The sequence below is a fragment of the Ipomoea triloba genome, chromosome 5 (assembly GCF_003576645.1).
Source record: "Ipomoea triloba cultivar NCNSP0323 chromosome 5, ASM357664v1".
Lineage (NCBI taxonomy): Eukaryota > Viridiplantae > Streptophyta > Magnoliopsida > Solanales > Convolvulaceae > Ipomoea > Ipomoea triloba.
The window spans coordinates 3,076,452-3,091,448 of record NC_044920.1 but is presented as its reverse complement, the minus strand read 5'-3'; the positions used below and the strand labels follow the sequence as shown (position 1 = coordinate 3,091,448).

Sequence of the window (14,997 nt, the reverse complement as noted above, 5' to 3'; positions counted from 1 at the left end):
AGAAATGAGCTAAAAATGCCAGATGAAAAATAATTAGGAGTATAATGACTTAGATGGACCATATTTTAGTTCATGGTGCTGGATGAACAATCAGTGTTAGTACATGGGTCTATTTGACCCTTTTGCCTATAACATATATAAATATAAACTAGTTTTATACGCGCATTGCGTGAATGTGTTAATGCCCAATGTTTATATTTAAATAAATATTTGAAAGTATATTAATGCAAGATTATATAGGAGAAGTTTATACTGGGTAATTGAATGTCAAATGTAGCGGATAACAGCGGGGCTCGAGAATTGATGTGTATTCGAATCATAGGAGCTAGCAATCGTCGATATGCTCATATTGGTGACATTATTGTTACTGTTATCAAAGAAGCAGTACCTAATATGCCCCTAGAAAGATCCGAAGTAGTAATTGTGTGTACCTGTAAAGAACTCAAACGTGACAACAGTATGATAATACGATATGATGAAAATGCCGCAGTTGTTATTGATCAAGAAGGAAATCCAAAAGGAACTAGAATTTTGGGTGCAATCGCCCGGGAGTTGAGACAATGAAATTTGACTAAAATTGAATTTTTTTATTTAAATATCTAACTCAAAGTATATGAATCTAAGATAATATAGAAAATTCATTATAATTATTACTAAAATAAATGTTTGCAACCTTGTAAAATCGATAGTCTAAATAAATAGTACTCTTAATTTGAATTTTTCTAAGTATTCTTAATTCTCTTTTGAGTAACATTGTCATTGTCTTCATCTTTACTATTTGTTCTCTTCCTTTTTGTTGGTAGTGTGTTATTTGCAATTCGGATATTGTTGGTAGCATAGATGACAACGTCATGCAATGAGATTATGATATAGGAGCTTTGGACTTTCCTTTAGGTGTTCTGTTTGGGGTTCATTTAGTTCAACCATTATTGTTGAATAAGTTATTGTGGATAAAAAAATCCATAGTTTAAGAAAAAAGATTAAATTAATTAATACAAATTTGAAAATTTAAAATATTATGTATTCCAAATATATTAAAAGGTAGTTTCTCGCTTCAATTTGCTGGGTAATGGGTTATTTGAGTACTTTCATTGTCAACAAATCTCCAAGTAGTTAATATGATTAGTTTCAAACTATTCTTTTTATTTTGGGAAAAGTGTCAAATTGGCCCCCTAAGTGGGGTGGATAGTGCAATTAGGCCCTCTAACTGAAAAAAGCTCCATTCAAGCCCCCTAAACCGACAAAAAAGTGCAATTGAGTCCTAAATGACTTGTTTATCAGGTTACTACTCCTTGGACTGAAATTAAGTGCAAAACTTTGTAATTTGTATCACATTTGGTCATAATGTCAAATTAATTTGTATTCTATAAATAATTTTAATACTTTTTAATTTTTTTAAACAAAAAAAAACCAAAAAAAAAAAAAACAAAAGTCGGCAATCCTAACTGGGGACTGCCGACTTTTTTTTTTTTCAAAAATTTTATTTAAATAAATGTTTTTATATTATTAAAAAAGTTTTGTAAAATTATTTTAAATAATTTTAAAAAAAAACAAAAATAAGAAAATTACATTTTTCGTCTCTAAAGGAGAAGTGAACACAAAAGAACGAAAAATGCAATGCCAACATATTCGTCCGTGAGTTATACTAAAATTGTAAATTTCGTCCCTAATGTTTTATTAATAAAGACACAAAAAGTGCAACATCAATTATAACTTAGGAACGAAAAATGCGTATGATCAACACTTAGGGACGAATTCTACAAATTAATTTGACAGTAGGACCAAATTATTAAACGGCCGGTGGCTGTTTTTAATTTTTTTTAAATTTTTTAATTTATAATAAATAATATTTTTAATAAATAAAAATATTTTTTTGAACTGAAATAAATAAAAATATTTATTTTGAAAAATAAAATAAAAAATGAAAAGTGTCAAATTAGGCCCCTAAACTGGGTGGATAGTGCAATTTGGCCCCTCTAACTGAATTTGACGTGATAAACAAGTCATTTAGGACTAAATTGCACTTTTTTGCCGGTTTAGGAGGCTTGAATGGAGCTTTTTTTAGTTAGGGGGCCTAATTGCACTATCCATCCGACTTAGGGGGCCAATTTGACACTTTTCTCTTTTATTTTTTTTCATGGTATTAAAGAAATACATATGTATCATTTTTTGGTGTAACTACTAATTTATTTAATTCAATAAGAGTTAAATAGAGTGAGAAACTTAATTATGTCAAATTTGATTGAGATGAGGTTCGAATCTAAGACCTTTCTTATAGAAATTAATGGGTAAGTTAAAAGTTAACGGAGTATTAACGGAGAAGAGAATATTTAATGGAAAACTTAACGGATAATCATAAAAGTAAGGTTAAATTAGGTAATCTCTATTAATAATATTAATCTAAATTATTTTAACTATCGATTTGATTAAATAATTCATCTGAGCCATTCATTTGATTAAATAATTTGACCGCCATTTTTTCTACCCATTTTAGGCCTAACTCTCTTTGGCTCTTATTAGTATAGTAGATAGTAGATATAAATGTGTAATCCAACTTGAAGACTATGGTCTTCACACGTATAAACATAAATGTGTAATCCAATTCTACAAAACTTAATACAGTAATAAGTTTGCCTATTCCTCAAATTATTTGGTATCAATAATTTTGTCAAGGATGGATTAAAGTGGTTTTTTCAAATTTAGTCTTCAACAAATAATTTTATCACGTTTTTTAAAAACTTATCAAAATTCACTTTATGTGTAATCTTGTATGATCTATTACGATTGTATATTTCATGCTATCTCTATATAATTGACACTAATACTTTCCTTGTGCGGTGCACGATTACAATTTAAAATATTTTTATATTATGTTATGGTTATAAATTGTGGCGATGGTCTCTGTGTGATCATGGCTACCCGTTCGTCTGATCTATCGCAAATGGTGGAGAACTGGATATTCGTCTACAGACTATATACCTTCACAGCTGGTGGAGACCTCAAGGTAGAAGAAGGCAACAGTCGCTCTTAATTCAAGGCAGATTGAATTCTCATTTGCAATGTTGTTATTTTATTGAATGAATGAGAATTCTCCGGATTTTCCCTTGGCACTCTCAATTACTGTTTTACTTGTTTAGACATTTTCTCTCCCTGCGCCCGATCACCTTTGCGGAACATCCTTTGTAATCGACGATCACCGGGATTAACTACCGAAGAAAGCTTTATTTACAACAATATTAAGATTATTATAATTTGTATAAAAGGGCTCAATTAAAGTTGACTTTACAATTTAATGAGGTGGCGTGTTTTGGTTCACCGCTGTTGTATAGCACTTATACAAGGACGGGGTATAAATATTTTCTCTTTCGGTAAACAACGTATACGGTTGATTCATACTAATCAAATCGCTGTAAGAATGATATAAATAGTTAAATTTGACTCCGTGAATGACAAGCCCGTCTAGCTCAGTTGGTAGAGCGCAAGGCTCTTAACCTTGTGGTCGTGGGTTCGAGCCCCACGGTGGGCGTTTACATTTTCTTCAACTTTTTATGTTATAACCCATGGCATATAGCCCACTCAACCTCCGATGGCTCCGAAATTACACAAATAACCTAAGTAAAAATCAAAATAACTACAATGGAAGAATTGAGGGATCACAATCACACTTTTTCAAAATCTAATATTATCTAATAATAATAAACACTGCAAATTAAATTTATTCAAAAATTTGGAGAAAATAACTATTTTATGGAACAAAATGATCTCTCCTTTTCTCTCTATATTTTTTTTAATCTTATGTTTGCAAACATAATTACAAAGGTTAGTACGTTGCTTCTAATATAGCACTAATTACAAACAAAGAGGAAGATTGATTCCCACCTTCATTCAGCATATATGCAATTTTATGTGTTCATTGGCTAATGTTACTTGTATTAGTAACAAAAATATTCATACAAATATTAGTTAATTCACAAAGAACAATGAATATTTTATATGAAAGAATAACAAAAGTATTCATACAAATATTAGTTTTTTGAGTACTCATACAAATATTAGTTAATTCACAAATAATCATTGAATATTTTATATGAAAGATAATTAATAATGCATGTTATGAATTAGAAAATTACTTCTTTTTTTTTTTTCTATTAAATTTACCTCGTGTTCATCTCTCAAAATCGATCTACATTTTTTTGGTACGTACCAAGCTAAATACTAGGTATATGTTGTCTGGAGGTGTGTTCGTAATATCCTCCCTGTGCGTGATGTTCTATGTGCTAGAGGAGTCCAGGCTGTTGGGGGCTGTTGTCTATGTTCTGCGGCTTCTGAGACTACGCTTCATCTTTTTTACGAATGCCCAATGACGACCCAGCTGTGGAGTGATGTGGGTTTCAATCATGGAGGATCTTTGATGCGAATGGTTGAATATTTTTTACTGGATCCCGATATGGTAAAATCAATAGAAATGGCTGCTAAATTCTGGGTCATTTGGACGACGTGGAATGACAGATTATGGAATGACAAATCATGGCTTATTGATGAGATGAAGCATCATGTTTAGTCGTTGGTGGCCTCTTGGCAGCATGCATATTCTCTTACTGCTTCCTTGTCGCATAACATGATGCCTGGTTTGCAAACTGAGATGGCCTGGTTGGTGTACGCCTCCCGAAGGAATGTTAAAATGCAATGTAGATGCTGATTCGCATGTTGATAGTTTGGGATTTGGAGCCGTGGTAAGAGATCACTTGGGGAAAGTTTATCACAACTTATAATGGTCATTTGCAATGTTTTCGAGATCCATACTTGGCCGAGACGATGGCGGTGAAGGAGGCGTTTACTTGGCTTAAGAATCGCAACATGAATAATGTCACTGTGGAAACTGACTTTTTAAATTTCTGCATTAGTTTTAATTCCGATTATAGAGACTTTTCGTATGTGGGTGTTCTCATCAAGCAATGTCGTTCAATTGCTAGTGACATTGAAAATGATGTTGTTCACCATGTCAAGAAGTCAGCGAATTATGTAGCTCATGTGCTTGCACGTGTGACTGATTCTCTTTATGTCCTAGGGTTTGGGATTCCTCCCCACCTTTGTGTATTTTTGAATTGGTTGTTATTTAATTTAAGGTTGATTCGTTGTTTTTCAAAAAATAAAAAATAAAAAATACTAGGTCTGTGCCTATTTCTAAAAACCTACATTTTTAATAGTTTCGTCACATTTTTGAAAAACTCATCAAAATCATGAACTAAACTTAATATTAATCTTTTGTGTTCAATGCTCACTTTTATGTAATCTTGCCTTGTCTCTTGCATTGCACAAAAATGTCTCTTACATTGCACAAAAATGTCTCTTACATTGCACACAAATGTCTCTTACTTTGCACAAACGTTGCTCTCGATTATTTGGTTGGATTACAAAATTACATATTTCATGCTATCTCAATATCTCAATGCAACTGACATTTACTAGACAAAGGACAATCATGTAATATATATGTTGTATTAATATGTTGTATTAATGAATGCAAAACTTCCATTTGTATTGTGAACTTGAAATTAATACATATTGCTATTCTATAATGTTTTGGTTGTTGGATTGTTTTTTTATATCTCCATTCTTTTCCTTTCCTCTCAACAATTTTGTGATTAGGCAAATCTCAAATATTTTAGTCAAAGAATTGTTTGTGATTGCATTAAGTACAACTGTCATCAATAAATTGTTATTATTATGACTACTTGACTAAGTAAGCGGTTACTGTAAAATTTGAAACTACTTTCTTTAAGTTTAGATATGTTTTTTCAAATACAAAGTATTATTATTATTATTATTTAATGTATACTATTTTAAGTTTCAAGAAACTTTTACAGTACTTTTTTAAATATTAATTACACTCACTTTAGGATAAGAGTACACAATAAATTATTTAGCATGCTTGTTTGCACGATCATTTTTGAATTATACCTAGCAACTTAACTTTTTGATGAGACAAATAATAATTGTTCTTATTATCATTATTTCAATTTGTTGTTACTCTCTCTCAAGTTTAATGATAATGGCTTTTAGCGCTTATGTTTTGTGCATTTTAATCCACAATATTCCAAATATGTTAAAATGCAATATTGTTTACTGAAAGTGGGGTTTATAAAGTTGAAAGTTAGAACCAAAAAAAAAAAAAAGAATTATAAGTAAAAGTATCAGCACTATAAACAAGAAATCAAAAGTAAAATAAATTTTAGAAAAAAGTACACTTTTCGTCCCTAAGTTATAGGGTAATTGTAGAATTCATCCCTAAGTGTTGATCATACTCATTTTGCATCCCTAAGTTATCATTGATGTTGCACTTTTTGTCTATTTACTAATAAAACATTAGGGACGAATTTTGAAATTTTAGTATAACTCAAGAACGCAAAGTGAGCACGGAATGACGAAAAGTGCAACACCAATGATAACTTAGGAACAAAAAGTGAGCTATGACCAACACTCAAGGAGAATTCTACAATTATCTTATAATTTAAGGATGAAAATTGCAATTTTTCCTAAATTTTATTTAATATTTTTAAAATCTATTAGTTATTTAAATATTTGAATTCATAATATTAATGTGGTCCAGTTCACCCACATGTATCTTAATATTTTTAAAAACTTGCAGCAGGCGGGTACTTGTTCCCAGGCCCACCCATCATCATGAGTACGTTGAGTTGGAACTGTCGTAGCTTGGGCAATCCACGTCAGTTTGCAAAGTAGTAGACCTTGTGTCTAGTAAGATGCTCGATTTTGTCTTCCTCATAAAAACCAAGGTGAGGAGGATTCATGTTGAGCGTTTGCGTGTAAAGCGTGGTCGTTGGCGCAATCCTGCTCTCGGCCAGTGGAGCTTTTGTTGATGCTTTCAACGGCCCAATCCATGGGTGCTTCTCACCTCTCATGGCAGAGTCTATAGCATGTAAGGAGGTCCTTTCTTGGCTTAAGGAACGAAGACTTGATCATCTGGTGCTCCACACCGATTGCACGAACCTTCAACGACTACTTACATCGGCACACAACGAACTTTATCTTACATTGCTTTTTCCACTGAAGCCTCAAGGGCTATTATGTCGTCTTTTACTCAATGTTCAGTAAGTTTTGTCTCTAGATCTGATCTACTAATCTAGGTGCACATGCTCTTACTTCTTTGGCCTATTCTTAGGCTGACTTTTTGTATTGAGATTTTATCCCGCCTGACACTATTACTGCTTTGATTTAATATACCGTTATTGGTTGACTTTAAAAAAAAATTAAAATTGTATATAAGAAATATAATTAATTATATTTAGTAATTGTTGATAAATAATTAAGCTAGGTAATAGCAACAGTCAAATAATAAAGAAAAACTTTTAATACAAAGATTTTTTGTTCTTAATATAAAATGATTATACTTGTCACACTCATTGCGTGGGAGAGGCTAACGGGCAAATTATACCATGGACGAGGGTCTACTTTGAATTGTAAATTCCAGTTCAAAAATAATTTTTATGTTATGTATCTATAGTTGACATATTATATACCTGTTGTTGACAGTTTCTATACATGTAGATATCATATTATGTGTCAGTAATTATCAAGTTATTTGTTTACACGTACAGAAACTGTTAACTGTTATGTACAGAATGTATTAATTGAAGGTACATAATTTTTGTATCAAGATTCACAATACAATATGAATCATGGTCTATGATATAAGAATTGGAGACTGACTTACTTGGGTGAGAGCTAGGGGTGGGCACGGGTCGGGTTCAAGTTCGACCTAAGGGCAAAATTAAAATCTGAAATATTTCAGGGGTGAATTAATCACAACCGAACTCGAACCAAAATACATATAAATAATTTCGGATTCTGGTTAACTAAGTCGGGTTGGGTTCGGGTTCGGATCCGAAAACCCAAAATATGAATTCTGAGCAATTTGCTTAACTATTTTCACTGTGTTAACAAATTAAACTTAACAAATTCATTGTATTAACAGATGTTTCAATAAAGATCAAATTGAATTCACACGGTAAACATATTGTTTCTTCACAATTCATAATTTACAAATTACAAGTTCAAAAAGTCCAAAGTTCACAATTCCAAGGACTTACAAATACATAAAGTTCATATATAGTTCAAAATTCACACTTTACGTGATTTGCTCATCAAAAAGTCCAAAGTTCATAATTTACAAATTATGACTTTACATATTGATCCTCCACAAAAGTTACAAGGACTTCATCTGCAAATTCAAATTTAGAATACAAAATGCACATTCTAAATTTCACAAGTTTCTTTGTTCTCCAGTTCCATCTTCAACAAAAAGAAAACAAAAATTAGAAAAAATAATAAATCAATTACTCACTATTTAAATTTATAAGAATCGTAATTCATAAATATTTACCTTCTTTAAAAATAAGTAGGAATAAATATTTACCTTCTTTAAAAATAAGTAGGAATTAAGAAACTAAGAACTTGTCAATTTGGAACATTAACATGTTTATTAACAGAAAACTGTTTTATGTTTTATGTTTTCTTATTTTTCAGTTTTCATTCTTTGTTTTCTGTTTAGAATACGTGTTTACTAACATTTATTTTTTCAAATTTATTTTTTTTAGATAAAATTAACAATAAGTTTAATATAGAGTTATTTTTTGAGCTAATATTTAAAATATGCTTGGATATATTCATTTGAATAACATGTATATAATATATAATTTTTTTTGAATTCTAATATAGTTGTCAAATTTCGATATCCGATATTTGGACCAAACTTGTATCCGATATAACATAATTAAAAATATCTGAACCAATAATCAATTGAGTTGAATCAAAATATAAAACGTGATATAGATTTTAATTTCTAATTTTGATAATGTGAATGATGTATAATTTTAAGCATAAGCAAATAAGTTATGTTTAAATAAGTAATGCAAGTAGAAAAGATAGAAGACGATGATAAGTAAAAGAAAATGATAATGAATGTAATCATAGTAATGAATAAATATGTAAGTAAATAATGGTGAGAATGTGGTGATAGATGATATATGATTCTGTTTTTCATTTAGAAAACAGTTTTTAATAGTGTTCCAAAACTGAAAAATTATTTCCTGTTTTCAAAATGGAAAGCTGTGCTAGTAAACAAATTTTCTCTTTTTCAATTTTCCAAATTTCCAGAAAACTGGAGAAAATTTCCAGTTAGTAATCAGACCCTAAAATTCAAGAATATGCATTCAAGTGCCAAAATGCAAACATAAATGAGTATTTTAAAAATATCTTAACAATTAAATTGAAAATAAAGAAATCTTTACCACTTTATCAGCATAAAATCCTGCAAAGCTTCTTTGGCAGATTCAATTTCTCTATCAGTTCTCAAAACATACTGTCACAACAAATAAAAGATAGAATTGTAAAGTATAATAGTTAACTGCAAATATTGGCATATTAAATTTGAAGTGTAAACACTTACCAGCTGCAAATAGGCAATTTCAAACTTTCAACTTCTAAGTTTCAAATTTCACTGTTAGCTTTCCAAAAATAGTCTTAAAAAAAATAAAAAATATATATTAACAAATAAATATTAAATTTAAAAATGTGTAAACAGTTAAAATGGAAATTAGAAGAAGAAAAAAAAAACTAACCAATTACAACTTTATCAACTGCAATTCATGCAAACAATGTTTGGCAGATTCAGAGTTTCACAATCAATTCTCAAAACATGCTGTTAGTCTGTCACAACACATAAAAAATAAATTATAAAAGCATAAGAGTATAACACTTAACAAGAAATTAGGAAAATATTAAAGTGTAAACACTTACCAGATTCACATGCTCAAAACAAGACCCCAAAAATTCACTGTTAACATACTATTACACATTCTAAGAGATTAACAATGCAACAAAACTATTAACCTAAAAAATACCATTAGGTATAATACATAAATACAAAATAATGATCTGAAAAGTTGCAACCATTTTACTTATCAACAGCATTTGGATCCACGTCTTTGGCAGCCACATCTATGACATAAAATACAATTAGATGTGTAATAAATTTAACAAATAACAAATAATTTCACAAATATTATATTTAAAGTTTAGAAGAAATAAAATACATTATAACATCTCTCTAAGTTCTCAAGAACATCATAATCTTCCTCACACATGAAATGTCTTTTTGTTAGGTCCAATCGAATCTTGTGCACAAACCAGTGTTTCCACCATTTTTTGTGTTAAGCTACTTCTGAAGTCATCAAGTACCCTTCCACCAGTGCTAAAGGTAGATTCAGATGCAACTGAAGAAATTGAGACAACTAGAACATCCCGTGTCATTTCAGCCAATATAGGAAACCTTGGTTGATTAACTTTCCACCAATGAAGAATATCAAAAGGTTGTTCATCTTCTGTATCTTCCCCCAAATATTTGCCTAATTCTGTTTTTTCAATTATAGAACCAGATTGACTTTTGAATTTTTTAAATCTGCTCATTACATATGCAATGCCTTGACTACCCAAATCACTAGTTACAACACTTGAAGCTGAAGAAACTGAACCCAGATTTTCAAAATCAGAATTTAGAACATGAGATGGTTGCTACAAAATTCTGTAGTGATTAAACAATTTAAAGGTTGCATCTTTAATCAAGATTTCTAAGTTTTTTCCATGTTCTTCCCCATGCATTTCTGTTAAAACAAATGTTAGGAAACCTAACTTCTTTGTTGGATCAACTGCAATGAAAATTATTTTATTCATATGTCCAGGCAATCCCCAATACTTGTCAAATTTTGTTATCATCCTATTTGCCATCAAACTAGGTTCAAAATCATTGCAACATTTCCACTCTTGCAAGATATTATAAATTGCACTAATTTCAGGTAAAAGTGTATTAGCAGTGACATAGGAACTCCTTGAAACCCTAACTGTCATTTCATAGAAAAATTTTAAAAACTTCACCATTTTTCTCACAACATCCCAATCAGTATCATTTGGTACGCTAACTGATACAGCACTTAATTCCTTTTCAAACTGAGGATCTTACTTGTCATATCTCTCAAACGCCCTCTGAAATTTTTTAGCAACATCTAGCATCATAAAAGTGCTATTCCACCTAGTTGGCACATCTAAACAAAGATCTCTATTACAATCAATTTTCTCCCTCTCAACACAGTCCTTAAATTTTTTCAGCCTAGCGGGGGATTGCTTAACATATCTAATTGCAGCTCTAACAACATTCCTAGACTGAGATATGTCTTTTAAACCTTCCTGGACCACTAAATTCAATATGTGGCAACACACCTCATATGTAAATGTTCAGAATCAGAAATACTAGCACTAGCATTGTCCAATGTAACACAGAACAATTTGTCAATCCCCCACTCAATAAGGCACTTCTCAATTGTTTCAGCAATATCAGCACCTCTATGAGATTCAATGGGAGTAAAATTTAAGACACTTTTTTGCAAATCCCATTGTTCATTTATCTAGTGTGTTGTTGTACACATATATGAAATTCTTTGATTAGAGGTTCATGTATCAGTTGTAAGAGACACTCTTTGTTTACTTTGTTTGATTATCCTCTTCATATTTCCCTTTGTTTCAGTATAAATTTCCAAGCAATCTCTAGTTATTGTTCTTCTTGATGGTAGCACAAAGGTTGGGGGTAAACAAGTACTGACAAAGTTCTTGAAACTAGATTTCTCAACCACACTAGATGGCATTTCATCTGTTATTATCATTGCAGCTATTGATGTTCTTGCATTACTGTAATTAAATTTCCAGTTGCCTGGTTGACCTAAAACAGATTCACCCTTATCATTTATCAAGAGCTTGTTAATCTGGAATTGAGTTTGAACTGGATTTTGTATGTTAGCTTAGGGTTCTCTTTGCACGTGATCATGTGATTTCTAGATTAGTTGTTCTGTGTTTTTGGGATCTGCAGCCCACACCCTCTTATAATAGATGCATTTAACTTTCACCAAATTACCATTGTCATCAGTAATTTTCTCAAAATGAACCCACGCATCTGATATATCTTTCACTTCTTTCCTTTTTTTTTAGATCTAGGTTTAGTTATAACAAGTTCTATTTGTGGATCCCATATTTCTAAACCAATTTGTTCATCTTTTTCATTTGGTTCAGCCATTTGTGAATATGTTATCTGCAAAGTTTGTAAATTTTAAGTTTTTAGTTTAAATTCTATTTTAATTGCCTTTAAATTATTAAATATAAAGTATGTTCAATTCACAATAAGATATGACAGTATAAATTCACAATATAAACTAAATAATTAGTATAAACAATTCACATTAATATATGGCAATTCACATTAGTCATAATTAAAGAATTAAGACTTTAACAATTCACAATAAAGATAATAAATTCATAAAATTCAAAAAAAAAAACATTTGAAAAATTCAAGACTTTTTAACACTATATTCACATATTCACTTATGGTCGATTTTCACGCGGGTCCGGCCCATTTAGCCTCGAATCTGACCCGATTCGGATTGATACGGGTCGAATATGCATTTATTTCGAGTTGACCCGAATTTTGCCCACCCTTAGTGAGAGTGCAAACATGAATAGATAACGGGCAATGTAAACTACATTGGGACAAATAAGGTTGAATTCAATGTGTCATAAATATTTATTTTTGATTAGGTGTCCATTTGTCCTAATCGAATTCAAATGCTAATCGTAACAGATGAACTTTTCAACTATAATTACTTTCTAGAGTTAATAACCAAAATGGTCCCTTGACTATAGCGAAATTACCAATTTGGTCCTCGACTATCATTCTTATCCAATTAAGTCTTTAACTATGTAATTTTTAACCAATTTAGTCCTCCGTTAAAATTCCATCCATACGTTGTTAAATTCAAGGGCAAAAAGGTAATTTTATTTGCTTCTTTTCTTCTTCACCATCTCGTTGGTACCGATATCTCCATTTTCGAACAAATTGGAATGGTCAAAGAAAATGACAAATTTAGCAGCTTGAACGTACTGCCATTGATGAAAGCTTGAGGTGAAGAAGTCACGGGAAGACGCCAGTGAAACCTCCGTGGTGTAGACTGGAGCAATCATGAGAGCGTACCCCACGCCGTCACCTGCGACGAAACGACCCACCGTGATGAAGATTACATACGCAACCACCATGGTATATACCGACGCCCAATCAAGTCGGAGGTCCTCTGGCGACGTCGGCTCCAAACAGAGAGTACACGTTGTGTATTATATTCTAACCAAGATTTCTACTTGAACGTCACTGATATTAAGGTCATATTTGATATATATAATGGCTCCACGCCTCTACTCAATTACCCCAAACATCGGTATGGATAATACATCATTTTTAATCCAAAATTAAAGGAATTGATAAAGAAATAATATAGATGAAGCTAAGGGAGACGGAAAATGCAGCACTACTTGAAATCTTGCACGGCCAGTAGTCGCCCATGGCATCATTTCTTAGTAAACAAGAACCCTCAATCTTCCTCAGCACTACTTGAAATCTGCTCCTGCCTGCCTAACACAAATTACTTGACTAAAAATAAAGTTTGATGATTGGGTTTGTTTGTGATGATGCCCTTCTTGTTGTTCAAAAAATTAGTAATTTTTGTGTAGAGAGAAAAGTGCATGCACTGAGGTACTGGGAGGTACTACGACGTAGTTTGGTGTTGTTAAATGGGAAGGTGGTAGAGAGTTTGTAAAATTACAGTTTTACCCTCCATTCTAACAGTCAACAAACAGATAAATTAACGAAGGACTAAATTGGTTAAAAATTACATAGTTAAGGACTTAATTGGATAAGAATAATAGTTGAGGACCAAATTGGTAGTTTCGCTATAGTCAAGGGACCATTTTGGTTATTAACTCTACTTTCTATTTCATGAGTTACGCTTTAGAAGTGTTTTTTTTTTTTAATTTTATTTTTATTTTTTTTTGTTTTTTTACTCAAAAGATTTAATTCATTAAATAATCAACAAGACAATTAACAAGGAACGATAGAGGGGTATCGAACCACTCTCTACAACCTAACACAGAAACTGTCTCCTGAGCAGCAATGCGGGTGGCACGATTCGCAAATCACTTTACAAACCGGAATTTAACATCATCAATCATAGATACTAATTTTTTTAATATCATCAACTAGTAAACCAATAGCGGAAAGAAAATGAGTGGTAAGAATAGCTTTATAAAGCAGCTGAGAGTTTGTCTCCGCATTCACATTGCCATTCTAGTGTCTTTTAACCAACTTAGAGCCTCTCTCATGCTTATAGCCTCTGCTTCCTTTTTTTTTTTTATAGGTAAGATCGTGAGATCAGATAATATTTTTTAATGATTTAAACTGACACTCCGCTCGCACACATTTAATCACCGTTCGCACATACTTCAACTTTGGAATCTTAATCAATCATCAATCTAGACAAATAAAATAATTTGAGATCAAATCTTGTACATCAATCTAAAAAATTTTAATGGTTTAAATTTTTTGACACAGTTACTCTAGTCGCACACATTTAATCACCGTTTGCACACATTTAATCACCGTTTGCACACATTTTATCACCCCTCGCACACACTTGAACTTAGAATCTTAAATCAAGCTAGACCATTAAATTATTACGTGGATGCACAAGATCTGATCTCACGACTTTACCTAAACAAGTGAGAACGTGAGGACAAATCCAAACCATTGATCTGCAAGATCTTACGGATGAGAAAATCAAGTAAAAAATTAGCGGGGTCATTTTCATAAATATTATAAACTTTTAAAATGAGCGGGGTCATTTTCATAAATATTACAAAATTTTGTTTATTTCTACCGTTAGATCTACTAGATCAATGGTTTGAATTTGTCCTTACGTTCTCACCTAGGACATGGTTCTCACCTGAGTAAGGGCCTATGTATATATGTATATATATATATATATATATATATATATATATATATATATATATATATATATATATATATATATATATATATATATATAT

At 31.3% G+C, this 14,997-nt stretch overlaps 1 non-coding gene across 1 annotated transcript; it reads left to right on the top strand.

The window, feature by feature from the left end:
* The first annotated feature begins 3,453 nt into the window (after window positions 1–3,453).
* TRNAK-CUU lies at window positions 3,454–3,526 on the top strand. Its single transcript has one exon. It is a non-coding gene; the product is annotated as a tRNA-Lys (tRNA).
* The last annotated feature ends 11,471 nt before the right edge of the window (window positions 3,527–14,997 follow it).